This window comes from Triturus cristatus, chromosome 3_2, assembly GCF_964204655.1.
Source record: "Triturus cristatus chromosome 3_2, aTriCri1.1, whole genome shotgun sequence".
Classification (NCBI taxonomy): Eukaryota; Metazoa; Chordata; class Amphibia; order Caudata; family Salamandridae; genus Triturus; species Triturus cristatus.
In genome coordinates, this window is record NC_140584.1 from 617,564,781 (window position 1) to 617,592,671 (window position 27,891).

Below are 27,891 nucleotides of genomic sequence, written 5' to 3' on the forward strand. Positions count from 1 at the left end.
CTCTATTACGAGCTTTCTTGGCGGATCTTGAGGCCTTACAGCTCTCGCAGATGATTACTTTCCCCACACATAAAGGTGGGCATATTCTTGACCCGTTCTTCACAAATCTAGAAGGACTCAGAGTTCTTGGTTCCTCTCAGTTGGTCTGGACAGACCACATGCTGGTGAAAACGGCATGCTCTTTGTCTGACTCTCCTTTTCTATCTCAGGATAGACTTGTTCTTAAACGACACTGGAACAAATTAAGACTGGAGGATTTTTACCATCAGCTCGAGAAGGTTCCTTTAGGTCCGCTTACCGAGGTCGATTGTGGATACGACTCCTTCTGTGAGTGGATATCTGGTGCCCTCGATTCTCTGATTCCTATGTGTTGGTCCAAGTGTCACCGGAGGGAGCCGAGCCCTTGGTATGACACTTCCTTGGCATCTCTTAAGAGGGCCTGTAGACAGGCCGAAAGATTATGGAGGAAGTCGTACGACCCAGATCTGAAAATATGTTATCTGGCCAAGGTCAAGATTTATCACAGGGCAGTGTGTCAAACTCGCGCTTCCTTTTATGCTCAACAGTTTCAGAACTCTGCCAATCCATCGAAACTTATTTTTAAAGTATTAAAGGACTTGATGGCGAAGAGAGCAACTGCAGTGGAAATATGCTCGGACTCACATTGTGAGGGTTTGGCCTCTTTCTTCCATGAAAAAGTGCAAGCCATCTATCGCACTTTCCCAACGGGTTCCCTGATGCTAGAGCAGGTTGGTCGCACCTTAGGTGAGGGGGAATGCCTTTCCATCTTACCCCCCTTATCTCTGGAGGTGTTTGACTTTCTCAGCGCCAAAATCAAGTCTGGATCTCCGGCAGACCCGCTGAAACCGGCCCAACTCAAGACCCTGGCACCGGTTTGCCGTACCCCGGTGCTGTCCTTGATCAACCTGTCTCTCTCTTCTGGAGTGGTTCCCGTTAGATGGAAGCAGGCAGTAGTCACGCCAATTCTGAAGAAGGCGACCCTTAACCCCCTTAAACCTGAAAGCTACCGCCCCATCTCCCTTCTCCCTTGGGCCACGAAAATAGCGGAGGCCCATGTGAATGCCACTCTTACAGACCATCTTGGTAGGCTTAACATTCTCGACCCTACCCAGAACGGGTTCCGTGCGGGTCATAGCACGGAGACGGCCCTTCTCTCGATGGTCGAGCATCTGCGTTCCGTGCTGGATTCCGGTCGGACGGCGGCACTACTGTTATTAGCTCTTAGTGCCGCCTTCGACACGGTCTCGCACGGGATTCTGATTCGGCGTCTTGAGGAGGTGGGCGTTTCTGGCTCCGCCTTGCACTGGTTTCGTTCCTTCCTTACGGATAGGTCATTCCAGGTGGCGATCCCGCCCGGTAAGTCGTCATCCTACCCGCTAGACCAGGGAGTCCCACAGGGGTCTTCACTGAGTCCCACCCTTTTCAATCTGTATGTGAGACCGCTGGCTGCGGTCGTCAAGCGGTGGGGCCTGACCATGGTCTCTTACGCAGATGACACGCAGCTGGCGGTCACACTGAGTGGGGACTCAGACCTGGAGGCTCCCAGGTTCTGTGATGGTCTGCGGGAAGTGGCTAACTGGATGAATTCCAACTGTCTCCAGTTAAACACCAAGAAGACGGAGATTATGGTGGTTGGTAAACAGGTGGCTTTGTGGGATGACAAATGGTGGCCTTCGGAGTTGGGTGTGACTCCCCTCCCAGCGGCAGAGATAAAAAACTTGGGGGTGTGGCTCGATCCTTCTCTGAGTTTCATCTGTCATACCAAGAAGGTGGCGGCTTCTTGCTATGGCATCATCAGAGGACTTCGACCCATCCTCAAATTCTTTGATGCACCCACAAGACAGCTGGTGGTCCAAGCATCAGTGCTGTCCAGGCTGGACTATGCCAGCTCCCCACTGGCGGGGATAAACCAGTCAGAATTTCTGCGGCTCCAGCAGGTTCAAAACGCTGCGGCCCGACTGGTGACTGGTCTGCCTAGGCGGTGCTCGGTGTCCAATACTCTGCGCTCTCTCCACTGGCTCCCTGTGCAGCAGAGGATTAGATTTAAGGTTCTCTGCTTTGCATTTAATATCCTAAAGGGTACTCCCCCACAAATTTTGGAGAAATTGCTGATCCCCTATGTCCCCTCTCGCACTCTTAGATCGCTAGGCCAGAACTTAGCAGTGGTCCCGCGTTTTAAGTTGAGCAGAATTGGTGGCCGCTCCTTTCGAGTCCTGGCAGCGAGTTGGTGCAATTCTCTTCCTCCACAAATCCGGGCCATCGATGAGCTCCTTCAGTTTAGACGGGCTATCAAGACCTTTTTATTTGTTTAGCTTATCTGTTGTGTCTCGTCTCCTTTTGTCCGCTTTTAGTGCTGTGTTGTGTTCACCTTCTCAAAGCGCCAGGACGCCCCTTTGCTGGGGCAGCTGTGCGCAGTACAAATAAAAATAACATAACAATAACATAACGCAGCTGCCGAGTTTGGTGCGTGTCTATGCCTGGGTGGCTGATTCTGATGCCTGGCGTCCCCTCTGCCGCGCTCTCCCTTAGTGCGTACCTGTCATTGGTCAGTAGCTGCTCTCCTGGTGCTATGGCCTTGTGTATCTCCCAGTTCATTTCCCTCTTGGTGCTTCTTCGTGTTGATCCCAGGCCCTCGTCGCCATTTGTAGTGTATGGGGCTGCTTGCAGAAAGAACAGGTCATACCAAGACGGTGTAGGAGAATGCAGGTTTATTCGTAATTATAATACACACTTTAAGGAGAGCGTCAGGAGACCTCCGCTCTGCTTGCGGGCTCCGCGCTCTCTGCTCGCCCCCAAGATGACCGCTGCACTCTACGTCATCACGTTGGGACGTGAAGACTAGAGTGTGACGCTACACAAATGTTGCCCAAATTTACACAACCTGCCATGGGTGTATTTTTTCCTGCATAAAAAATATCACCCATTTGTGCGGGAAACAGCCCACAGAGGCAACACTGTATGGCGTACTAAAATTATATTGGCATAGGCATGGCCTGATTGGGTCCCTGAAGATGATGTCATGAGTGGCTTAGTGAGAAATTTAGTTTTTTATGTTACATTTTTAGTGGCTGCTGTAAAAATTTTTTAATAAACATCGGAGAAAGAGAAAGCGTAATCCTTGCCTCCGAGTCCTTAATAGAATTGAAAGTTCTAGACCCGTTAGCTAGAAAAAATTGTTCAAGTCCTGAATGTGGAGGTCTTTAATTCTAGGAGTCAAAGTGGAACTGATAGGTTGGGGATACCTTTGTAGAAATGTAATGTTTGTTATATCTTTTTAAAATTAGCTATTTAAGGAATCACGATCCTTCAAGGACTCAATGTTTCTTTCGTTTTATAGAAATGAAAACATATACCTATTAGCGACCATCACGCCCCCTATCCCTCCTGGGTTTTTGGCTAAATTCTTGGCGTTATGCAAACAGGATGGCTTAGTGAGCCGAACATGTGTCACGAATAAAAAGTCTTGCGTCCATGTGTTCAAAATCCAGCACGCAAATTCAGCCTTCCACCCTTCCCATGTTGGTAAACGGAGTACCGTAAATTAGGTAATAGAACTATATAGTTAGCACTCGTATGAATACTAAAGTTTCTGTTCCAGAACCATGGCGCCCAAAACTGCTTTAATGTGTTACTCTATAGCTGTCTAGTTCCAATTCCGAACAACTGGGTGGCGGCCATTTTAAATTGGGCTTCGGTGTCCTTCGACCGTAATGAGGGACGTGCTCCTTTTCAATCAAGCACCAGGAATAATAATAATATCGCGCTTTAAAAGAGACCCAACTGAAAGAAACGTGAATAGTTTACTTTCAAGGCTCAAATCAACAACGCCTTTGGCACTGACACAAAAGAAGTACTAACATTGTTGCGCTTCAAGCAACCGAAGGTAGTAGAAACAAAAGAAAGACAGCTATGACGCCGGAGCCAGAAAAAATGGAAAGGAAACGAATAGTGTTTTTTTGTAAATCTGTATTCAAACCTTAAGGTGTGGAAGAGCAATAACATAGGGCGAGAAGAACAGTCTATTGTAAAAAATGGGCAAGGTTCAGCTACATACCTATTTCTCGGGGTCGCTGGTTATAACTTCTTAGAGGTAGGACTGTTATGTATTTTAAGAAACTCAAAATGTTGGAACCTTGTTGTTCATGCTTTGTAGGAATGATGGTGATGGGAACACCTGTGCGCTAGTTGAAGTACATTCTCCAGCCTGTTCCTTTGGTTAATTTGGATAGTGTTTGCACGTTTTCTCATTGCAGGACTTGCTTTACATAGCTTCCAAGTTTTTAGATTGCTTATGTATGACATTTTATGGTTTCAGTTGACTCATGAGTGACATTCCGCGGTCAAATGCGTGACACTTTCTCACGAGTTCATCAAACCAATGAATAGTATTTGTTTCTTCCTGTGAGTTTTCTGATTGTATTGAGGCATACCATACAACAATGAACATTGGCCTAACACCTGTTAGTGCTGTTAAAGCTTGCTAGAATTATCAGATCAATGTGTTGTAATGATGTTGTGAATAATTAGAACTGAAAATGTTTCAATTCAGAGGGACTTATACTGTGAATTGAATAATACTAGGTCTGTGGAAGGGGTAGTGGTCTTCAAAGAGTCTCAATCCTTCATCTGCTTTTCTCACACGTTATATTCTTTAATTGTCTAACCACAGGTAGAAATACAATTTTCAACTCACTATTGCCCCCCTCCCCCCAAGATAACCCTCTGCATATCTCCATGAAGATTTGGGCATGCATATAGTTTCCCCTTCATACTGTTCTTTAACCGTAGCTCGATTAGATACAGCTTAGACCAGTCCAGGTGAGGTTGCTTTAGAGCCACAGTGTCATGTTACGGCGCTTGCCGTCCCCCTCCACGAAGACGCACACACAGAGACGACCCGGAATACTCACTTCCGGGCGGAAGTCGAGGTACCGGTCTAGTCATCCACAGGGGCACTAGGGTCAAGGAAGCGCTTCCGGGGGAAACGCTTATACGCCGCGTTTCCCGCCGGCTCGGCGCTTCGTATTCTTTGGAGTTCCGAGCTGCGAGGAGCGAGATTGACCGTCCTGAAGCCGAACGGAAAAGAACGCCGTCCCTCTCCACTGGAACCAGTTTCTACCTTCGTCCACGCTTCGGAACCAGTCCTGGCTTCTCAGGTTTTTTCTAACCCTTGCCCCCTAGCCTTCCCGGGCTGTTGAAGGGTTCTCCTGTGCTTGTGACTGTGTGGGAAGTGAGCCTGCCATTGCTGATTTTGCCTTTGATGTTTGCCACAGTTGGTTTTGCCTAAACGCGCATAGCGCCATTTCTGATTTTCCATTGCTGATTTTGCCTTGATGATTTTGCCACAGTTGGTTTTGCCTAAACGCGCATTGCGCCATTTCAGATTTCCATTGCTGATTTTGCCTTGATGATTTTGCCACAGTTGGTTTTGCCTAAACGCGCATAGCGCCATTTCTGATTTTCCATTGCTGATTTTGCCTTGATGATTTTGCCACAGTTGGTTTTGCCTAAACGCGCATTGCGCCATTTCAGATTTCCATTGCTGATTTTGCCTTGATGATTTTGCCACAGTTGGTTTTTCCTAAACGCGCATTGCGCCAATTCTGATCTCCATTGCTGATTTTGCCTTTAATGATTTTGCCAATTAGTATGTGCGGAATTACTATTGAGGAGTTCCATTGACTTTTTCGCTGTAGCGCCTTGCTGTTTGTTTTCTCTACTCGGAAGCAGGGGTTAAACTCTCATTGCCGCTTCCAGGGTTATTATTGGGAAACTAGATTGATTTCCACTGTCCACGGTGTGAGAGCACCGACATTTGCTTTACTGCATAGCCTGTCCTTGGCCTTTCACCTGCGCTACGGCCGTGTAGCGACCGGCGTTCCGGCAGTACGGGTGAGTGCTTTGAGTCTGGGACAGGACATAGCTCTGTGTGTGCTTCCATTGTGGTTGTGGGTTCTTCACTGACCATAGTCTTCCTCTATCGCAGGTCATTCCGAGATACCCTGCACCCCTACCCACCGCTTTCATTCAGGCTCCTTTCCCTGCGTCCCTCTCATCCCTGCTGGGTTCTACGGTCCACGAGGGTCAGGTGGGTGCGGGGACGGGCGCTCCTGTCGTCTCTGCGGAATCGCTGCACAAGCAGAGGTAAGTCTTGTGGAGCAAATTGACAGAATACGAAGCCCACGTTTACCATTCTGCCCAGACGACATGGGCGACCCAGAGGTCACCTTGCAAGACATTGCCTCCATGCTAACCGCAATACAGGCAGAAAACCTCAGCTTACGTCACGACATGACTACCCTACAGGGCCAGATGTCATCTGGGGTCACCAACCCTTGGGGGTCCGCCCCGAGCCACCGGGGCATACAGGAAGGGATATTACGACAGCCAACATTTACGTTTGGGGGGTCCTCTGCCGCCAGCAACCCGAATCCTGCAGTTCAAGTTATCGCTCCTCATCCCGTACAACTGGCACCACCGGAACGGTTCTATGGCGACAGTACCAAGTACGGCATCTTTATCCATCAATGCCACTTGCATTTTATGGCCAGGAACACTGCCTTTCCTGATGATGCATCCAAAGTTGCCTACATCCTGTCGTACATGGGCGGAGACGCCGCTCAATGGTCAATAGCGTTGGTTGAACACGACGACCCCATGCTGCACCACCTGCCGACCTTTAAGGAAGCTATGCGACGTATGTTCGCGCGGCACACCTTTGTGCAAGCCGCTGATAACGCGTTGCTCAGCCTCAAGCAAGGCAACCAGGACCTCCTGCACTACATCACCACTTTCAGTAGGCTAGTGATTGAGTCCCAGTGGCCCGAGGACAAGAAGGTGTCAGTCTTTTATCGAGGATTGCGAGACGAACTAAAAGATCTCATTTCGCAGTTCCCTGACCCACCCGAGGAAATCGGGCCCTTCATCGATCTGGTGGTGAAGATGAACTTTCGGTTGCAAGAACGAAGGTCAGATAAAGGAAGAAGCAGTGACAGTCGTTTCCTATCTATGGGGGAGAAGGAGACCCGGAAGACCCAGGAAGGGCCCGGTCCCCAGAGCGACGCACCTGAACCTATGCAAATCGGAGGCATAAGAGGTCCTTTGTCAAATCAGGAAAGGGAACGGCGGAGGAAACAGAATCAGTGTCTGTACTGTGGGAAAAGCGGACACTTCGTCAGAGAATGTCCGGTGAAGCCCACGAAGTCCCGGAGCGGAAGGCCGTTCGCGTTGCCCATCACCAAAACGGAGAAGACGGGAAACGAGACAACCCAGTAGATAAGGGGATCCGTCCTCTGGGTTTTTCGTATTGCAATGCCGCGATCCCTGCTGTAGTCGACGGTACTCACCATATAGGAATGGATGTTTCCTTGCAAAACCAGGAGGGCAGAACCTGGCAAGTAACGGCGATGTTGGACTCCGGTGCTACAGGCTGTTTCATAGACACCGCATTCTCACGTGCCTTGGGTATAGCCACCGTGTCAAAGGCCCAACCCGAGACGGTCAAGGCGGTGGATGGAACAGACCTAACATCCGGCCCTATTCGGCACCACACCGAGAACATGACTATGTCCTTTATCAATCACCACGCCGAAGTTATCAGCTTTGACGTCATTGATGCTCCTCAATTCAAGGTGATATTGGGGTTGCCGTGGTTGGTGAAGCACAATCCTCGCGTTGATTGGGTATCCAGAAGCATCCACTTGGACTCAGAGCATTGTTGTGATTCCTGTTATACCCAAGACCACCTCCTCGGGACCCGCTCCATACAAGCAAGATCGCTGCCCGTGCAGGGAATGGGGTTGGTTTCCCAAGCAGCCGTGCCCAAAGAATACCTGGACCTAGCCGACGTGTTTGACAAAAAGGGAGCCAACACCTTGCCGCCGCATCGCTCGTTCGATTGCCGGATAGACCTGATTCCCGGTTCCACGTTGCCCTGCAGCAGGATTTATTCTCTCACGGAGAAAGAAAACGCCCACCTACGCTCCTACTTGGACGAGTATTTGGTCAACGGCTTTATCCGTCATTCCAGGTCTCCGGTTTCCTCTCCTCTGTTTTTCGTGGCTAAGAAGGAGGGCGATCTGCGGACGTGCATTGACTTTCGAGCGATGAATAACATCACCGTAAAAAACCGTTACCCGCTGCCCTTGATAACCAATCTCCTGGAACAGGTAAAAGACGCCTCGGTGTATACTAAACTCGACCTGCGGGGTGCGTACCATCTAGTCAGAGTCCGAAAAGGCGACGAATGGAAGACCGCTTTCCGAACTAAATTCGGGTTATTCGAATACCAGGTCATGCCTTTCGGACTCTGTAACGCTCCCGCAGCGTTCCAGTACTTTATCGACGAGGTGTTACGGGAGTTCATAGACGTCTTTTGCATCGTCTACATAGACGATATCTTGATCTATTCGCAGACCATCACAGAGCACGTGCAGCACGTGCGTTACGTCCTTCAGCGGCTGAGTAGACATCATCTGTATGTAAAGCTGGAAAAGAGCGTCTTTCACGTCACCACGGTCGAGTTCCTGGGGCATGTCATCACTCCAGCGGGCATACAAATGGACAACAAGAAGGTGGAAGCCATCCTGTCCTGGCCCCCCCCGGAGTCCGTGAAAGGGGTACAACGGTTCCTGGGGTTTTCCAATTACTACCGCCGATTCATTACTGGCTTCTCCGAGATGGTAGCCCCGATTACCCGGTTGTTGCGTAAGGGCGTGCGCTTCGATTGGGATCAAAAGGCGGACGACGCCTTCCAAGAACTGAAGAGACGTTTTACCATAGCCCCGGTTCTGATGCACCCCGACACCAATCAGCCCTTCGTCGTGGAGGCGGATGCCTCTAAAGATGCCATCGGGGGCGTGCTGTCTCAACGGAGCACCCGCACTGGACTACTGCATCCGGTGGCATTCTATTCCAAGAAACTACAACCTGCGGAACGTAACTATTCGGTGTCGGACAGAGAGCTCCTTGCCATCAAGACCGCTTTCGAGGAATGGCGCCACTTCCTGAAAGACGCCAAACACACCGTAACCATCTATACGGATCACAGGAACCTTCAGTTTCTCCGGTCAGCACGTGCTCTCACCGCCCGACAACTCCGATGGACCCTTTTCTTCAATGACTACGATTTCGTGATCACGTTTCGGCCAGGGAGAGAAAATGCCAAGGCCGATGCCCTCTCGCGGATGGAAGAAACTGACAACGAAGCTGAGAACACCGAGCCTGTTCCTATCCTTGCCGAGAAACACTTCCAGGGTGTGGTGACGTCTTCGGGCTTCTTATCTCAAGTACGGAAGGACACGGAGCAAGTCGACCTGGAGGGACTGACGGATGGACGCACAGACGTGTCATACACGGACGGATTGCTGTTTCATGGAGACCGGCTGTATCTACCTGGGGTGCCCAGTCGGCAGGAAGCGGTCCGCCTATGTCACGATCACGTTTTGTCCAGCCATCCCGGTTTCCATAAGACACTAGAGCTCTTGCAGAGACAATTCTGGTGGCCGACCATGGTGGCCGGCACAGGACTTCATGTGAGGAGCTGTACCATCTGTCTCCTGAGTAAGAACGCTTCCGTGCCTCCGGTGGGCCTTCTGCGTCCCATTCCGATACCACCGTATCCATGGCACACCATCTCCATGGACTTCGTGGTGGAACTTCCTACCACCAAGACAGGGCACACCACGATTCTCACCATCGTCGACCATCTCTCCAAAACGGCGCATTTCGTGCCTTTGCTGAAGGTGCCCACAGCTGTGACCCTGGCCGGAATCTTTGTGCAAGAAGTAATCCGCCTCCATGGCATTCCATCGGTGGTCATAACAGACCGGGGATCGCAATTCGTGTCCCACTTCTGGAGAGAGGTGTGCAGAATCCTCGAGATGGACGTACGCTTGTCCACAGCGTACCACCCACAAACGGACGGTCAAGCGGAAAGAACAAACCACACCATGGAGCAGTACCTCCGTTGCCTGCTGCTCATGGTTGACAAAGACTGGTCCGAGGTCCTATGGATGGCTGAGTACGCCTACAACAACAGTAAGCATTCTGCCATCGGAATGTCTCCCTTCTTTTGCCTCCAAGGCCGTCACCCCCGCACCTCTGCCTGGGAAATACCCCGGGACTGCTTCTTGCCGTCAGTTCGTTCCTATCATGCTGCCTTACGTGCTATCTGGCAGCAAGCTCGATTTGGGTTGGCCAAGGCAAAGGACACCTACAAGGCGCATGCTGACGCCCATAGACAGAAGGAGCCCGAATACCGCATGGGTGACCGGGTGTGGTTGTCTATCAGACATCTCAACGTGCATGGCCCCAAGAAACTGTTACCCCGTTATGTGGGTCCCTTTGTCATTGAGAAGGTGGTAAATCCGGTGGCTATGAAACTCACGCTCCCTCCGCACATGCGGATCCACCCCGTTTTCCATGTCTCTCTTCTGCAAGCGGTCCGCCCGGATGGCGGGGTTCCCTCTCCTCCGTCTCCAGTGGTGGTGGAGGACCATGTGGAGTACGAAGTCCGGGCCATCCTGGGTTCTCGTCGTACCAAGGGGAAGTTGTTCTACCTGGTCGATTGGAAGGGGTACGGCCCGGATGAGCGGTCTTGGGAGCCTTTGTCCCATGTTCGCCATGCTCCTGTTCTGGTCCGTGCCTTTCATCTCAGTCACCCCTGCAGCCCTCGCCCTGCCGTCCCTTTTTGAGCCCCTGGGGGGGAGGGGGGGACTTATTTTTGAGGGGGGGTTCTGTCATGTTACGGCGCTTGCCGTCCCCCTCCACGAAGACGCACACACAGAGACGACCCGGAATACTCACTTCCGGGCGGAAGTCGAGGTACCGGTCTAGTCATCCACAGGGGCACTAGGGTCAAGGAAGCGCTTCCGGGGGAAACGCTTATACGCCGCGTTTCCCGCCGGCTCGGCGCTTCGTATTCTTTGGAGTTCCGAGCTGCGAGGAGCGAGATTGACCGTCCTGAAGCCGAACGGAAAAGAACGCCGTCCCTCTCCACTGGAACCAGTTTCTACCTTCGTCCACGCTTCGGAACCAGTCCTGGCTTCTCAGGTTTTTTCTAACCCTTGCCCCCTAGCCTTCCCGGGCTGTTGAAGGGTTCTCCTGTGCTTGTGACTGTGTGGGAAGTGAGCCTGCCATTGCTGATTTTGCCTTTGATGTTTGCCACAGTTGGTTTTGCCTAAACGCGCATAGCGCCATTTCTGATTTTCCATTGCTGATTTTGCCTTGATGATTTTGCCACAGTTGGTTTTGCCTAAACGCGCATTGCGCCATTTCAGATTTCCATTGCTGATTTTGCCTTGATGATTTTGCCACAGTTGGTTTTGCCTAAACGCGCATAGCGCCATTTCTGATTTTCCATTGCTGATTTTGCCTTGATGATTTTGCCACAGTTGATTTGCCTAAACGCGCATTGCGCCATTTCAGATTTCCATTGCTGATTTTGCCTTGATGATTTTGCCACAGTTGGTTTTTCCTAAACGCGCATTGCGCCAATTCTGATCTCCATTGCTGATTTTGCCTTTAATGATTTTGCCAATTAGTATGTGCTGAATTACTATTGAGGAGTTCCATTGACTTTTTCGCTGTAGCGCCTTGCTGTTTGTTTTCTCTACTCGGAAGCAGGGGTTAAACTCTCATTGCCGCTTCCAGGGTTATTATTGGGAAACTAGATTGATTTCCACTGTCCACGGTGTGAGAGCACCGACATTTGCTTTACTGCATAGCCTGTCCTTGGCCTTTCACCTGCGCTACGGCCGTGTAGCGACCGGCGTTCCGGCAGTACGGGTGAGTGCTTTGAGTCTGGGACAGGACATAGCTCTGTGTGTGCTTCCATTGTGGTTGTGGGTTCTTCACTGACCATAGTCTTCCTCTATCGCAGGTCATTCCGAGATACCCTGCACCCCTACCCACCGCTTTCATTCAGGCTCCTTTCCCTGCGTCCATCTCATCCCTGCTGGGTTCTACGGTCCACGAGGGTCAGGTGGGTGCGGGGACGGGCGCTCCTGTCGTCTCTGCGGAATCGCTGCACAAGCAGAGGTAAGTCTTGTGGAGCAAATTGACACACAGTGGGAGATGTTTCATGGAGGGCGTGTTGTCCCTAATCTGTTTCAAACATATAAAATCTTTTTCTTAGTTTAGACCCCCTGATATTGGGCGGTCCTCTGTCACTCTACAAAAGAAGGGCAGTCTTCAAGTTAAGTCAAAGTACTTTGAATGAGTTCATAGCAGTAACCTAACAGACAGCCAGAGCGCATCAATTCATTGGCAATGGTAGTGTTAGATTTTTAGCTCCCTACTTTGATGCCATCTACCCCACTGGCTGGATTGCTTTATGTTAGAATCAGACTCAGGTTTTGCTATTAGGTGATCAAACAAGTATATGGAACAATACAGCAGTCACAACAGGAACTCAAGAGTTGACTCTTTTCTACATAACCACCATACTCAAACTTAATGTACAGCATATCCCTATGTTTGTAAACATTTATAATGAGATGATATATATGTGTGTATCTAGATATGCGTCTTTCTTTGTAAAAATATGTATAAAAACTATGGGGCAGATGTATCAAGCATTTTTGAGTTCGCAAAAGGGCAGATTAGCAGAATCTGCCCATTTGCGAATGCAAAAATTGCTTTTCCGATGCAGCAAACCTAATTTTGTGATTCGAATCGCAAAATGGGTTTGCAATTCGGTATTAGGAAGGGGCGTGTTTAGGGCATCCCTTCCTAATACCGAATCGCATCGGTTTGTATGAATGTTTTGTGTTGTGTTTTGGTTGCAAAACATTAGCATTTTACCACCTACTTCAAGTAGGCGGTAACCCATTTGCAAATGGGAAAGGGGTTCCAAGGGACCCCTTCCCCTTTGTGAATGCTTGTAAAACTATTTTTAAGAGCAGGCAGTGGTCCCACGGACCACTGCCTGCTCTTAAAAAATTAAAAGAAAACTTTTCATTTATCGTTTTGTAAACCATCTCGTTTTCCTTTAAGGAAAACAGGCTGCTTTACAAAAAAAAGATTGCTTTATTGAAAAGCAATCACGGACATGGTGGTCTGCTGACCTCAGCAGGCCACCATCCCTGTGATTTTTGCGATTCCTAGGGGGTCGCAAATTGCGACCTACCTTATTAATATTCATGGGGTAGGTCATTTGTGACCCCTTAGGAATCGCAAAAGGTGTACTATACACCTTCATACATTGCATTTTGCTACTTCTTAATTGCGAATCCTTGTGATTTGCCATTCGGGAATAGCTAAATGCTAGCTACCTACATCTGGCCCTTTGTTTTTAATTAAATAGATATTCTTTAGGTCTGCTTAAAAAAAATGTATGTATTACTTATAGTTAATAAATATATATATTCTTGTGTGCTTAAAATGTTTATAGGTCACTGCTTAGTTTTTATTTAATTAGATGATTATGGATCCCTGTTTTATTCATCTATCACAATATGTAAATATCATAACTATTTTATCTACTAGTGCTTCACTATTGAAATATTGAGGAAAAGATGCAATTTTTTAAAAGTTATAAAAAATTTGAATAAATTAGCTTCAAGTACACCCACACTTGAAAGTCTGAGTTTGTACAATACAACTTTAAATCTTGATATATCTTCCTTAAATATATATATACCCTTTCTATGTAGTTAGGTATCTATGTATGTATTACTTTACTCCTACTGTAAAAGAAGAAAAAAAAACACCTTTGACTCTCTCCTGTTCACTTCTGTCTCACCTGATACCTCTCTCAATATATCCTCTACCTCCACTCTTTGATTCATCTCAAACCTAATTCTACTACTACGATCTCGAAAATAAATCTTTCTTGACTCTTCTCCAGTCTATCCCTCCTCGACTCACCCGAAATCTAGTATCACACAGAGGGAACAAGCAGCTGTAGTATCCCATTAAACAGGGATTGAAGAACATACACTAGTTAGAAGGTTAAAATAGAACAAGCATCAGGCCACGTTATTTAACACATGGAAAGAAAAATAAGAGTGTAAAGGTAAGCATCCTGGAAACCAACCTAGTGTGAATAACTGGACGAGGGGGATTTGTGCTCTAAAAACAATATTTATCAACAGCTACAAAGTCAGCCCACATGGAACGACAATGTACACCTCACAACTTAGACACAACAACATAAAACTAAGCACTATAATACATAACCTGAAGAGGGAAAAAAGAGCACACAGGATTGCAGGAACCAAAGAAACAAGGGAAAAGTGTAAAGACCTATCCAAAAAGCGCAAACATCTGCTATGGTCTCTTAAAATAAAATAGAGAAAGACTGGATAATGATACACAAGCTCTCAAAACCTCACAAACAACGTCAGCTTTGGCAATTTATAGCAAGCCTGGAGAAAGGTAAAGTAGACAGGCGCAACTCTGTACATGCAGATGCTTGGCTGAGACATGTCTCTTCAATTTATATTGAAAAGGAAGAATCCATTGACCCTGGAAGCTCCGGGGTTCGCCCCTTGGCTAGTGCAAATACAGACGAGGAGGTCTCAGTGGAATGTATGGGCAAAGAACAAGACTGTACCGCCGTAGAAAAAGTAATAAAAAAGAAAAGAAAAGATTGGGCACCCGGGCCCAATGGTCTTCCAGGAGCTATCTTTAGAGAAGATCCAGTATATTGGGGAAAAATCCTATCCAAGCTGTTGATCGAATGTCGATTGAAAGCAAAGGTGCCCGATTCATGGCGAGGGTCATTTTTACATCCAATTTTCAAGAGAGGAGACAACACAGAGCCAAAAAATTATAGACTTATTACCCTCTTGGACATTGAATGTAAAGCCTACGTCAGCACCTTATTGAATGGAATTAAATAGATGGATTAAGGAGAAGGAAATCCCCCCCACCTGACTGGATTTCGTAAAGGCTGCTCCACAACTGATAACATCGTGGCCATGTCGTATCTAAGCCAGCAAGCAAATGGTAAAAATAATAAACCAGTCTTCGCATGCTTCGTAGACTACCCAGCTGCCTTTGATGGGGTGCCACGACACAAGCTTTGGGCCAAATTGCGTAACTGGCATATCCCAGCAGGTCTTCTCAACGCCATTATCTCGTTGTACAGTAACACCTGGATCAAAGTAAAGCTAGTAGACAGCACCACAACGAAGAAGTGCTTGACAAATCGTGGATTAAAACAGGGATGTGTACTTGCCCCCACATTGTTCAACTTATACACCGCTGATCTGGGGAAGAAGCTTCACGATGGCAGTCTTGTAACTCTGAAAAATGGAACCAACAAACTACAAATATTACAATACGCACACGATTTAGTAGTAATGGACCACACAAAAATCGGGCTACAAAGGGGCCTTGATGCCCTTAACAATTACAATTAACTAAATGAGCTTATAATAAATGCTCAAAAAACAAAATTAGTAATTTTTGAACATTTCCCAAAAAAGGCTCTATTGAAATGGCACGTGGGCAAAGAAATCATCTCTACTGCGAAATCCTACAATTACCTTGGGTGCTGGCTTAGTGAAACGGGTAAAGCAACGCTACATCTGCATAAAATGAAGGCCAAAGCACAGTCAACAACCTATGCCCTATGTAAACTAAATGAACTAATGCAAAGTCCAACGACAGCTCCTATTAGAAAAGTAATACAAGCCAAAATCAGGGCAACTACAGGGTGTGCACAGCAGGCATTCCCAGGTAAAATGGAAACAATGTTAGACAAAGCGCAATGCCAGGCCTATAAACGCATTTTCAAATTGCCTAAATACACTCGCAACAGCCTAATTCGTTTGGAGTCTGGACTGATTCAACAAAGCAAAGAATGTTTGGGAATGCATGCAAAATACTACTATCAAGTACTAACAGCCTCAGCCGGAAGCTTAAAGAGCATGCTGAAGCCGATCTACGGGGGGTCATTTAACCCGTGGCAATGTTATATGGAGGAAGCAGTGGAAAAGTTGGGTTTAGCAATTGAAAACTGGGACCAAGGGACGATAAACTATCTGGCCATTAAAAACTCAATTAATAAACAAGGCTACCAACTGTCACATAAAAATGACCTAGCAAAATATGTTACAGGAAGTGGTCCACCAGGGCTGATAACATCACAAGCACTGGGAAGTAAAGCACTAAAAACATTGTATGGGCCAGATTAGTGCCCCTCCCAACTAAAGAATTAAACCCTGGGTGGAAGTTCCTTGAACACAAAATCGGATGTAGAATCTGCAACTTTAAATCTGAATCTCTGCTACACTTGATTTGTTGTTGTCCCGGTATGCTACAGCCCTGTCAGAACCTTTTAAAACAAATATGGCTGCGTAACGGGGTCCGGACTGTGAAAGAAGCAGCTTCGGTTCTCTTTTCCTGCACCCTACCGTCAGACTTTGCCAGATTTTGAAGATACATGGCCGAGCTGCGTTTTAGGCTTATGGAAGAGGAGGAGCCAGGCAATACAAAAGGTAACCTGGTTTGTTAAACAATCAGTTGCCAGCAACCTACTTGTGATGACGCCGTTTTAACTACCAGACTTAGTACCTATATCAAAATTTGCAATAAGGTTGAACTGGCAATCTCGCCGTTTTATTAATGTGTATAACATATTTTTTTTACTCGTTTTGATAATGTTGTATGTAAACCCATTTTGTACGAATGTTTTAAAAAAATTGTTATTCTAATTTTCTTTTTAATTGTATGCAAGTCATATTGCAAATGGTTTTAAGTATCTGTGCAATATAAAATAAAAACTCATTCATTCATTCACCCGAAATCTCATTTAACAACTATGATTTTCCTAATCCCTTTGTAGAGACTTGCCTCCTCCATCTCTCTTTTTACTCCTCTAAAGCCTCATCTTAGTACTATGATCTTCCAAATAACACTTTCTAGAACTCTTCTTTCTTCTGTCCCTCCATTATCCTAATCAATCCAACTGACAGAATTGCAATGAACAAATATTTATCTATACTAATCCACCACTAATCCTTTTTGGGTTCTGGTGTAGCATGCTACTCACCAAAAATCGCTTTGAGAACTCATATGGGGAAGCAAGCGCGAAAGAAATAGAATTCGAATTACAATTGTCTTTTCACTACTGCCTTTTTGTATTTACTTTCTTGTTTCGCCATTTTCACCATGATCAAACACACACACAAACACACTCCTCTCTCTCCTCATCTATAAAATCTATATTTTAATTTCTTAGTTTGGTGCTGTCAGTTTTTGACAGTTGTGTATCACCAACAATTGGCATGTGTGACTATGTGCACTCTGTAGAGAGGCTACTGATTTGATGAGTGTGCAGTCCAAACAACTTTGCCCCATCAACAGACACCGTGAGAAACTTTCACTGACTTCAGCCTCAACTCCAGGGCTCTCAATCATGGCCCTTGACGCACACCCGCACATAATGCAAACTTACCCAGACACATAAAGATGACCACGTTTGCAGTATGGACTATACAATAATCATATGTTGCATTATAAAAAAATATAGAAAGACACAATCTCGAAAATTCATATACTCTTTGGGAATGTTAATGAAGTAAAACGTGAAATCTAAAAGCGGACTGTATCACTGATATGGATAACCTTGAGCGAAGAGTTTATCATCATTGTGTGCACTTAGTAGAGTCCAATAATTAGATGAGCATGTGATCTGAACACCTTTATAAGACAGGCACTGCTAGAGGCTCTCACTCTACTAATCCTCAATTCCATAACTCTCAATCATGCTCTGTCATGCACACCACCCATGACCTAAGTTACCCATACAGGTAGAGGAGACTCAGTTCCTGGTTTATGTACTATATAGGAATCACAATTGTCCTGGAAATAATCTAAAGATGTTACTCTGTACATTATAAGTATAATCTAAAGGACAGATCTTTCCTATGTGGATAATTTCTCTCTCTCTCCTCTGACAATACTGCCAACTCAGCAAGTAGCATCTATTTATAGTCTCTCTTCTGTGGATATGCTCCATGTGAACATTAGTTTGTCTGATACACCAATGAGCTGTGGAATCCACCTGCTGTTACAGTAGTAAGACACCAATTAGAGCTATTGCAATGCACCTCACACCTAATGCTTTCCCCATTTAAATTTCCTAATATTTGATCTTTAGTATTTGTACAGTGCTTACTGTCCCCACATGGGGTCCTGAAGCTTTTGCCTGCATGGGTAGTACCCTACTTGTGTATTGTATTGCCGCATTTATATAGCATTTACTAACCCTATATGGAGACACTGAAGCTCTTGCCTGCATGGGCTGCCAGTTAAGCTGTGTGGAGTTTGTGGCTGGTAGGGTGCTGTCTTTGTTTTTTATTCTATCTGGGAAGTGTTTCTATTTCATGCTTGATGATCACTGAGGTGCGCTTATTGTGTTATGGGACACACTGCTTAGCAGTATGGAGGATGAAGAAGTGTGAGATAGAACCGCAGTTTATGGTTTCCAATAAGCTTACCTCTTTGAGCAGCTATGGAGGCCCTTTTATGTTATATCTTATGATCATAGTCTGTTTAGCTAGTTACTGCACCTGGTCGTCCAAGCTGATGTTTTGTTTACAGATTTTGGTTCTGAGCAAGTAGGATTGGAGAGAGAATCAGTTGGGAAATCTGCTCTGCTGGGCTTGGTTACTGTCATTCCATATCTGAATTTCATTGTAAGATATGAAGAAGCGGTCATAGTGTGTAGCTAATTGGGATCTGCAGTGGTGTACTAGATTAAAGTCCTTTTTAAAGTTTTTAAAAATTAAAATACTCCTATTGGCCAACAGTGTGTGACAAATGTTATCTTCTATTCCATGTCTGTTCATTTGGTGATAACAGCACTTTGTTGTATGGTGTGGTGTGGTGAGTAGTTGTGGACCATGCAGCAGTTCTGGATCATGAAGATCAGATGCATTTTACTTCTGTGTCCCTCATCCCAGTCTTTATTCTGAAATGATCTCCCAGAAGATTCTGAAAATGAAACCATCATGCTGAGCGTTGTAAGGAAATTGCCGGAAATCCCACCTTTTGCTAGATGTTGCTGTTTTTTTGACTCTGAAGTGCACTGGGCTTTGCTGACCAGGATCGGTGCTTGCGTTCTGACCCCCTAAAGGATACATACAATTGGCTAATCCCTGATTGACATATTTTACTTACCTTTCAGTCCCTAGTATATGATACAAAGTGTACCTAGAGCTAGTAAGTGAAAATGTCACTAGTGGACTGCAACACTTGTTGTGCCACCACTGCAGTGAAAAAGTGAACACAGTCCTCTAATCGGGCAGCTTTTAAACTGTCAAACCCTTATGCCTAGTCAAAACCTCCCTTTTTAAGATTTACATGCCCTGACATCGAAAACTGCAAATTGTTGTTTTCATGGTTGTAAGGTTAAGGTTGGTAATCCCATTGGCTAACAAGGAGTCAAGGAGTTACTCTAACCCAAGCACTAGGTGCTAGCTTCCATTTTTGAGCACTATATACAGTACTCCAAGGTATCAAATTAATTGTTCCACTAAACTCGACTCATTGCTGAAGTCCGGTTTAAATAACTTTTAATATGAGGTAACTTTAGAAAGTCACCACTTACTTGCCCCTACGTTCTGGTAGCCATTGCTGCAGCAATGTTCACCCACCAGAGACTGCCTGCTTCCCTTCTGCCAGGAGGTGTGAAGCTCTCCCAGGAAGGGAACAAAGGGTCTGCTAGAGAGAGGAGGTGTGACCTCCTACCAGAATATCCCAAGGGTGATGGCCACAGATGGTCCAGCTTCAAAGGGGCTACCTCCGCTGAGAGGCAAATGCAAGTCACACTTTAGCTTGCCCACTCCTTCATGTTGGTAGGCAGTCTGACATCACCTCTAGTGGGGGTTCTTCGGGCACAGAGTCGGAGGCTCATAGAATACTGCTACTTGCTGGTTAGTGAGTAGCCTCAAAATGCTATCAAGAATCAAGGGTTATAAACGGACCACTGGACTTCGCCTATCCATCAACAACATCGAGCCCAATGCCGGCCTCAAGCTGCACAGGACTCCGCTGACCTCACCTCCAATGAGAGTTAGAACCTGGCGCCCGCATCCAACCCTGGCTTTCATCCTGGTCCGCCTGAAGCTTTGACTTTTCCCTGGACTCTTGCACTCGAGGTTCATAGACTACCACTAAGAGTGAAAAGCAGTCATCTATTGAAAGCCTGCAAAATTAACTCTGGTTCCCTGCATCTGATTTTTGTCATTGTGGTCTTTATTTAAAGATAAAAATGTTTTTTTTATACATTAAAGCGGGTTTTTTATTGTGGCGTGTCTGTTACTTAATGATTGTTTTGGTACAATAAATGCTTCACACTTGTTTTTCTTTGAGTTAAGTCTCACTGCTCTGTGCCACAGCTACCCAGTACTGGACTTTGGTTTGAATCAAAGTACTCTGACTGCACCTGATACAGAATAGTGACATTATTACTTGGGGAAGTCTCACATCCACTTTTCTCACATATCTCATAAAAGGGCTGACATTCCTACAATCCTCCTCTTTCGATTGCTGTGCCTGGAACAAGGAACAGAGGAGAGAAGAGAATGAGAGGTCTCTGCTTGGCTTTCAGAGGCACATTTACTCTCCTGCTAGGCTCTCAGAGGATTTTCCTTTAACCAAAGTTGAAGAATGCTATTGGGATTATGATTTTTAGATAATTTCCCTAGTCTTCATGTGCCTGCATCACGTACTGTGCTTAGTGCCGATAATCCCAATTGACGTAAAGACCATGTGGCTTCCTCCTGCTTCCTTCGAGGACCGTCAGTGCGAGGAGTCTGTGGTGTGAGCATGCGCTGCAGCCAGGGGATTTCCTGCATGTGCGCACTTTTAATTTTGGAACGCAAAGGATAAATGGTTTTTGGCATTGTTTAAACCTCCTCAGAGAAGATAAAGAACGTTTATTAAGCATGTCTGTTACTCTTGCTGAATTATTGCTGTTTGGCCAATCCAAAAGCTGATATGGGCAACATATTAATGGGAGGGTTTGTGTCCGCTTCTGAGGAATCAATTCTGAAGGCCGTGAAGATTCTATACCTGTTATAGAACATAAATGCAAATACATTTTCAAGGACATGCTAAATTATGTATTATTCCATGTGAGAGATAATATGGGGTTTCCACCAGCGGAAAAGCCTAGTACTTTGCCGAACATTGTTTTTGGGCAGTTTCTGAGGCCATCAAGTTTGAGTTTTTCCGTTCATCAGTTTATATTGGAATTCACCAAACAAGATTGGAAAGGTCCTAAAAAGATTTAATTGCCCAGCTTTATGTCAAAATTGTATTATTTCGAAGATATGATCACTATGTTACCTGACAATGTGCATGTGGACTCTGTGATTGCAAGGTTGTTGGGTAGCGCTTTCATGGTGTAAGAAAATATTTTGAAAGGCTCTGCAGATAGGAAAGTTGACTCCTCTGTGAAGAAGATGTTCTCTGGATCTCATGTTGCAATGAGAGCGGGAGTTTACTAAGCCCAAGCATTGCTTTCAGACTTCAAACCCCTTTCCAAGGTTGTCCAGGAAGGAACGGCTTCTTCTGATCTATTGGAAAGCATGAAATGCAATGTTGAACGATTATCAGACATTTCTTTTGATGTTGTCGGATCAGCATCCCTGGTTAGTGCAGCCTCTATTGCGGCCAGACACAATCTTAATTTAAAGGATTGCAACACTGATTCACCTTAGAAAGTGACAGCATTGGGAAAGTGTTTTGAAGGATTAAAGTTTTTTGTATCGTAAGTAAAGGATAAGCTACATCACATTTTCAAAGTAAGAAATCATTCTTCCTCTTCAGAAGTGAATCACCATGTGTTAAAAATCCTGAACTTGAAAATGTTTGTTCAGACGACCTTCTAAAGGGCTGCAAGATCATGATCACAATCAGTCCTCCAGGAACCTGGGAAAGCTTGATCTCTTAATTCCTTCAAGAAACAAAAACAGGAGAGAAACAAGAAGATTCAGCGCTCCTGACTATGACAGAAAGAGAAGTGATTGCCATGCATTAAAGGTTGGCAGATGACTGCATAGATTCTTCTCAGAATGGCAAATGATAACCACAGACACGTGGGTCATTTAGGTAGTCAAGAAGGGGCATATGATAGAGTTTGAGACCTTACCGGCGGCTTCAGGGATCATTCTCAAGCCCATTCCCAGAAATTACTGGAAAAAGAAAGCTCAGCCCTAGTGGAGAAAGGAGCAATTTCTCTGGTTCCAAAGAGGGAAATAGGGTGGGAGTATTCTGTATTGTGTTTTAGGTTCAAAAAGTGACAGGACTGTTTGGTCTTGTGATCGATTTAAGGAAACTGAATGTGTTTGATCAGGGTGAACAATTGAAAATGGAGACTCTTAGGGCGAAGTTGGGACGGGCAAGATAGCGATTGCTCATTCTTGAGTTCCTGCTCAACTCCCGGTCCACAACTACCTCCGACGGTGGTGGTAAACAGTTTTCCCCTACGGAACTGCCCCTGGAGGCCCTGTGCCTGGAAGGGTCCTGACAAACAATGTCGGCCCCGTACAGCTAAAATGCACAAAAGAAAAACTCTACCTATATCTATTTAAAATATGCTAAACATCATATGTTTTCATTGACCACTCTAGTTAGACCATCGTAAATAGTGACATCGTTCAAAGAAATGTAGTCATTGCTTAATTTATTATTTTTTTGACTTTTCTTTACAAAAACATTAATGTATTCATAAATACATATTCTGACTAAACAGATTTTGTAGGAAAAATCAGATCCCATTACACAACTTTCACTCAACAACATGCAGTCACCTTCATACACAAACATCCTCACGCGAATCACAAATACATACATCACATATATACCAAGACAGCATAATATGCACCAAGTCCCCTCACAATAAGTACCAGTGTGCAGTAAGAATTTTCTCTCAACTGGGGAATACAATAATTCACAAATTGGTTTAACAGTTAATTTGATGTCATTACAGAAACATCTTTTAGACTGGATATAATTATACAAAAATATTTTCAAATCAATAGAGTACTTTTAAACATGATAAATCAGTTTTCAGAATGAGTAAAAGAGGGAACTTATTCAGAGCGCCGACGCGCGTTTCGGTGGAACCCCTTTCCTCTGGGGCATCACCTTCCTCAGGGCGCCTATAAAGAATGTTCAACAGAAAAGGCAGTGGGACCTGTCGTGCCTGAATAAGAGGATGCTCATACAAAAACAGTTTTCCTCGATGCAGAGGCAGCTATTGTTTCTTGAAAGCGGGTATGACCGAAGAAATGTCAACGAAGCTCTAAAAATTGTAGCTCTTCTGGTTATGAAGGGGCACGCTGGACCGCAAGACGAATTTGTGATGGAAATCACATGAAAAACAGCTTCCTTCTATCGCACAGTGCAGGAAGATAATTGCGGTGTCCAGGTCGAGGGTGTTTGCATATCTAATGCTCGTATAAACTGCTTCGTACCGCAGTTTCTCGTTCCATCCTGTTGGTTTTTAGTAAGTGGCTATAAAAGAATCCCTGGATATACAGATGTGTTTAGCCTGCGGCTACGGTGCGGTAGAGCGTCCCGCTGGCAACTAAGAATCGGCCTGGGTCAGCTGCCAGGAATTATGGCACGAGCGGGCGGCCCTTCGGCAAACGGTTCGACCTAGTTTGCGGCCTGACCATGTGACTTGGGGTGGCTGCGGAACGCTGAACCCCACTCCACAGCATCTCCAGCCAGCGAGACCCAGCGGGGGCAACAGCTAGACAGCCGGAGTCCAGCCCTTGGGACAATGACATGTGCTCCGCAGGCATCAGCAGAGAGTGAGGAAATGGCAGCACAGGAGCCGGTATGCGGCACGCGGGACCATTCCTTTCTCGGTCAGGCCTGACAGTAACACTGCGGCAAAGTCCACCAGATTCAGGAAAGGGCGGGGGCTTCTTGAATGCCACAGAAGCCATAAACAACGCGTGAGGCTGAGGCCCTGTGCTGGTCACATGTATGGGGGATGCTCAGAGCACCTACGGAAGACCCCAGATGGTAGGAGAGTTCTGGAGCAGACGGCAGAGACTGGGGACTGTCGACAGTAACCCGCACCACAGTTGGGTCAGTATGTGCAGATTCTGGCTGCTCGTGCCGCCTGCATCTCTGTTGGGATGGGACAGGTGGGCTAGAGTCCACGAGTTGTATGTACTGCTGGCCTCTACGGAGCAGAAGAGCTATTTTACTGCTACTTTTGATGTAGTATATGTATTTTGCATTTGTTTTATATCATGTTTAGGAAAGTCTATATGTTTGAGGAAGAAGACCCATGTTACCGCCACTGTTCATGTACTATCTGTATTGTGTATTTGTTTTATATCATGTTTAGGAAAGTTTATGTGTTTTAGAATCTCTTAGGAGATTGTGTATGTTGTAATTTCTTTGTGGTTTGGTGGATTGTTTTATTTTAAGACAAACACATATTTGCATTTTATGCTTCATTATGTTTTATATGATAACGAATTAAAATCAAGAATTTTTAAACAATAACTGTTTGGTTACTCTGAGTCTAATATATCAATCTGCCTTTGAGATTATGGTCTATTGATTCTGTAGACTTCAAACTGCCTAGGGAAGTTATTTTCCCTGTTTTAGGAATCGTTAGATTATATTCGCAGGGGGTTCCAGTTATTTACACCTGCTGGCCTCTACGGGCCACTGAGGGACCTGACAACGACAAAAAGACCCTAGCAGACACCATGGGCTGCGGCAGACCAGGGGCGACCCCGGCTCAATCCAAAATTGACAAATTGACAGCTGCCACAGGTGGTCACAAAGGGGCTCAAGTAGTAGAAGCCCAGACTGCCCAGGCCCAGCATCGGGGTACAGAGGAAGCCTTCAAACAATCCAGGATTCACGTACGGCCCCAAATCTAAGATTGGGAAGGTAAAGGTGGATGGTACCATTTTGCACCAGGATCTTCGTAACATTACCGCAATGGTCTCCAAAGCAGCGGGGCACATCTCAGACTTGGAGGACGTGGTCTGTGAGCTTAAAACCGAGGTGTCCCGCCTGACATGGATTTCAAAATTGCCTACCACCAGGGCAAACGATGCTGAAAATAAAAGCTGCAGAAGCAACCTCCACTTCGGTGGATTTCTCATTTTTGTTCGCTCTGATTACTGTTGGGCAGGTTTAAAAAAAAATAAAAACTTTATTTTCATTTTGTATAACAACCAGACAGCATATAATGATGTGACAGTTACTGGCGAGGTACAAAAAAGCAGTGGTAGTCATTACAGGGCTACAGCGATCCTGACCGTGACCAAGGTGGACCAAACGGTTCTTGAAAGGCATGCAGTAATAAGAAGGGCATGTCCCATTACATAAATGTGTGTGTCCATGTTAGTTATCTCTTGGGGCCAGAAAACGATAAGCATTTCAGCCTTGCCACCCAGTGGCGTAATCAGTGACAGCCGTCTTACCCAAGGACCATCTCTCACTCACCCACAGCCAGTGTGACATGCTCTCAAAAGGCAGAAAGGTAGGCACGCAGCAGCATATCTTACTACACCACACCACTCATTTCTTCTTCCTCAGCATAATCGTTCCCCAAGTGTAAGAGGTATGCCTGATACGGCCTCCAAATGTCATTTGGATGGCTACAAAGCAGCATGATATGATAAGCATCAAATTGGGTATTGTAGTACGTCATATCGGTATGCTAATCATGCAACATAGGAAGGGAACCCTGCATCAAAAGCATTGCTATTCTACGCCACACCAGTAAGAGTCCCAATGCAACGAGCCATCTGCAGGCCCTTGGCACTTCCTTATCATAGCCTAATAACGCTATAAGAGGGGTGGATGCTATTGGCTCACCCGTGTTCTCTGGCAGTGCCTGGAGCACAGCGTTCCAGAATCCCTGTATGCCAGGACAGTACCATGCCACGTGCGAAGCCCGCGCTCATCCTAATACACCCAGTTGAGGTATTTGAAGTGGATCAGCCGATGCCGGCCGTTCATAGAAACGGACCAGACCGCTCGGCACCAATAAACCCATTGCTTGTAACTGATTACTATAGCCAAATTCTCCTGCCAGTCCATACAAGCCTTAGTAGCACCAGGCTGACGGGCCTCTTGTGAGTGTGCGTACAGCTTAGCGATCGCATGCCGTTGCGTTGTAGTTTTTAGTAAATAGGGGTAACTCTAAGGCTTCCACCAGTGACCCACACAGCAGAGCATGCACCATGTCACACCCTATAGTATTGAATCTGCGCTAGGGAGGTGGGTGCTTTACATTGGGTACTCACCTGAGCTCAGTCACGGAGGGTGCCCTCTTCAAAGAAGCCACCAATGTTCCTCAGTTCAAGCCCTTGAAGAGCACTTGCCACAACCCTTTCCTGCCCCAGGGAAACCATGTGCACCACTCCAATGGCAGTCATGGGGAGTAGAGCAGGTACCCAGTCTGCAGATCAGCAAGTTTCTTCCAGAGGCATTGCCTGGTACCAGTAAGGTCCACCATGTGGTTTCGACGCGTGGCAGAGCAGCATCCCGTTCCAACCACAGGTGAGGGAGATCCGCCGGACCGTGAAGTCAGAAGTGCGCAATCTTGCATTGCGCTGCACGATAATAAGTTTCATGATCTGACTTGTTCAGTCCTCCCGACGCAAAAGGGAGAGTGAGCGTGTTCCGTCACACTTGCAGCACTTAGCCAGCCCACGCCAAGTGCACCATCAAAGTCCGCAGAGTTCGGAAAACCGCGTGAGGCAGCAGCATGAGGATATTAGCAAACAGGAACAAAATGCGAGGCAACACAGCAATCTACATGATGGCCATCCAGCCAGAAAGAGAGAGAGAGAGAGAGAGGCAGGCGGATTCCGCAGTCAGTTGCCACTGCAAGGCGCTGGACCTCTTTCCCAAAATTCCCTCGCATCACCACCTCTGGGTCTGTGTCACCTGAATGCCTAAGTATCTCACCGGTGCTGTTGTCCACTGCAGTGGATACTCCAATGGTGCTTTGGTCGTGGCCGCAGTTAGTGGGAAAATTAGGTACTTATCCCAGTTAATTTGTAACCAAGGGTGCCCACCGAAGAGGACGACCTCTCTGAGGACAGGATAGATTGAACTCCAGATTTCAGACATATAAAAGCGTGTTGTTTGCATAGGCTGATACTATCAAATTATAATTTGAAACTCCTATACCCCGATGCACATGGTATTCACGTAGTGCACAAGCCAAGGGCTCAGTCACAAGCGCATACAATAGAGGTGATTGGACAACTGTGATGCATGCCTTTCGTGATGAATATGGGATTGGATACTATACCATTGACACAGACAAGTGCGGTTGGCTCAGTGTACAAGACCTAAGCCAGTTTCAGAAAGACATCTTCCACCTCCCTCTTTATTAGATTTCCTGACTGTGCAGAGGGCAACTTCTGAAGGGTTTCTGGAACAATGGATTACGTCTTGGATTGGCATTACTCGATTGTTTACATCATCTAATGAGTCCATAGGTCTGTAGCACAAAAGCCCTGCCCTGTGATAGCCAAGACTCTGAATTACCAAGACAGGGACATGATCTTTCAGAAGGCGAGGATCAAAGGGAAAGTCATGTACCAATCTTTCCTGGTGATGGTGTTCCCAGACTATACTAAACAGGTATTGGCTCAACACAAATCATATGATCAAGTTAAACAAGAACTCAGATCCATGGTGTTAAAATATACACTCCTCTTCCCGACATGCCTGCGGGTCTTGCAAGAGGGCAAATCCCACTTCTGCGATATATACCAAATGAAACCTAGAAATGGTAACTAGAACAGCGCCCCCTGCAACCCAACCCCCTGGAGTCTTGGCTGGAGCGCCTGGGCCGCAGGACTCTGGGGGGTCATCGGAGTTGAGTGCAGTTGGCACTCCCATAGGGGC

The 27,891-nt window shown here is 46.2% G+C and overlaps 1 protein-coding gene across 2 annotated transcripts in view; it reads left to right on the top strand.

The window, feature by feature from the left end:
* Positions 1 to 3,909: 3,909 nt before the first annotated feature.
* TKFC (triokinase and FMN cyclase) overlaps positions 3,910 to 27,891 on the top strand; it is a 360,998-nt gene continuing 337,016 nt past the window's right edge. The window contains exons 1-2 of one of the 2 annotated variants that reach the window (XM_085648511.1): positions 3,910 to 4,111; positions 11,903 to 12,060. The gene's annotated coding sequence lies outside the window, so the exon portion shown is untranslated. The remainder of the gene's footprint in view (positions 4,112 to 11,902; positions 12,061 to 27,891) is intronic. The other variant, XM_085648509.1, reaches the window with a different exon arrangement.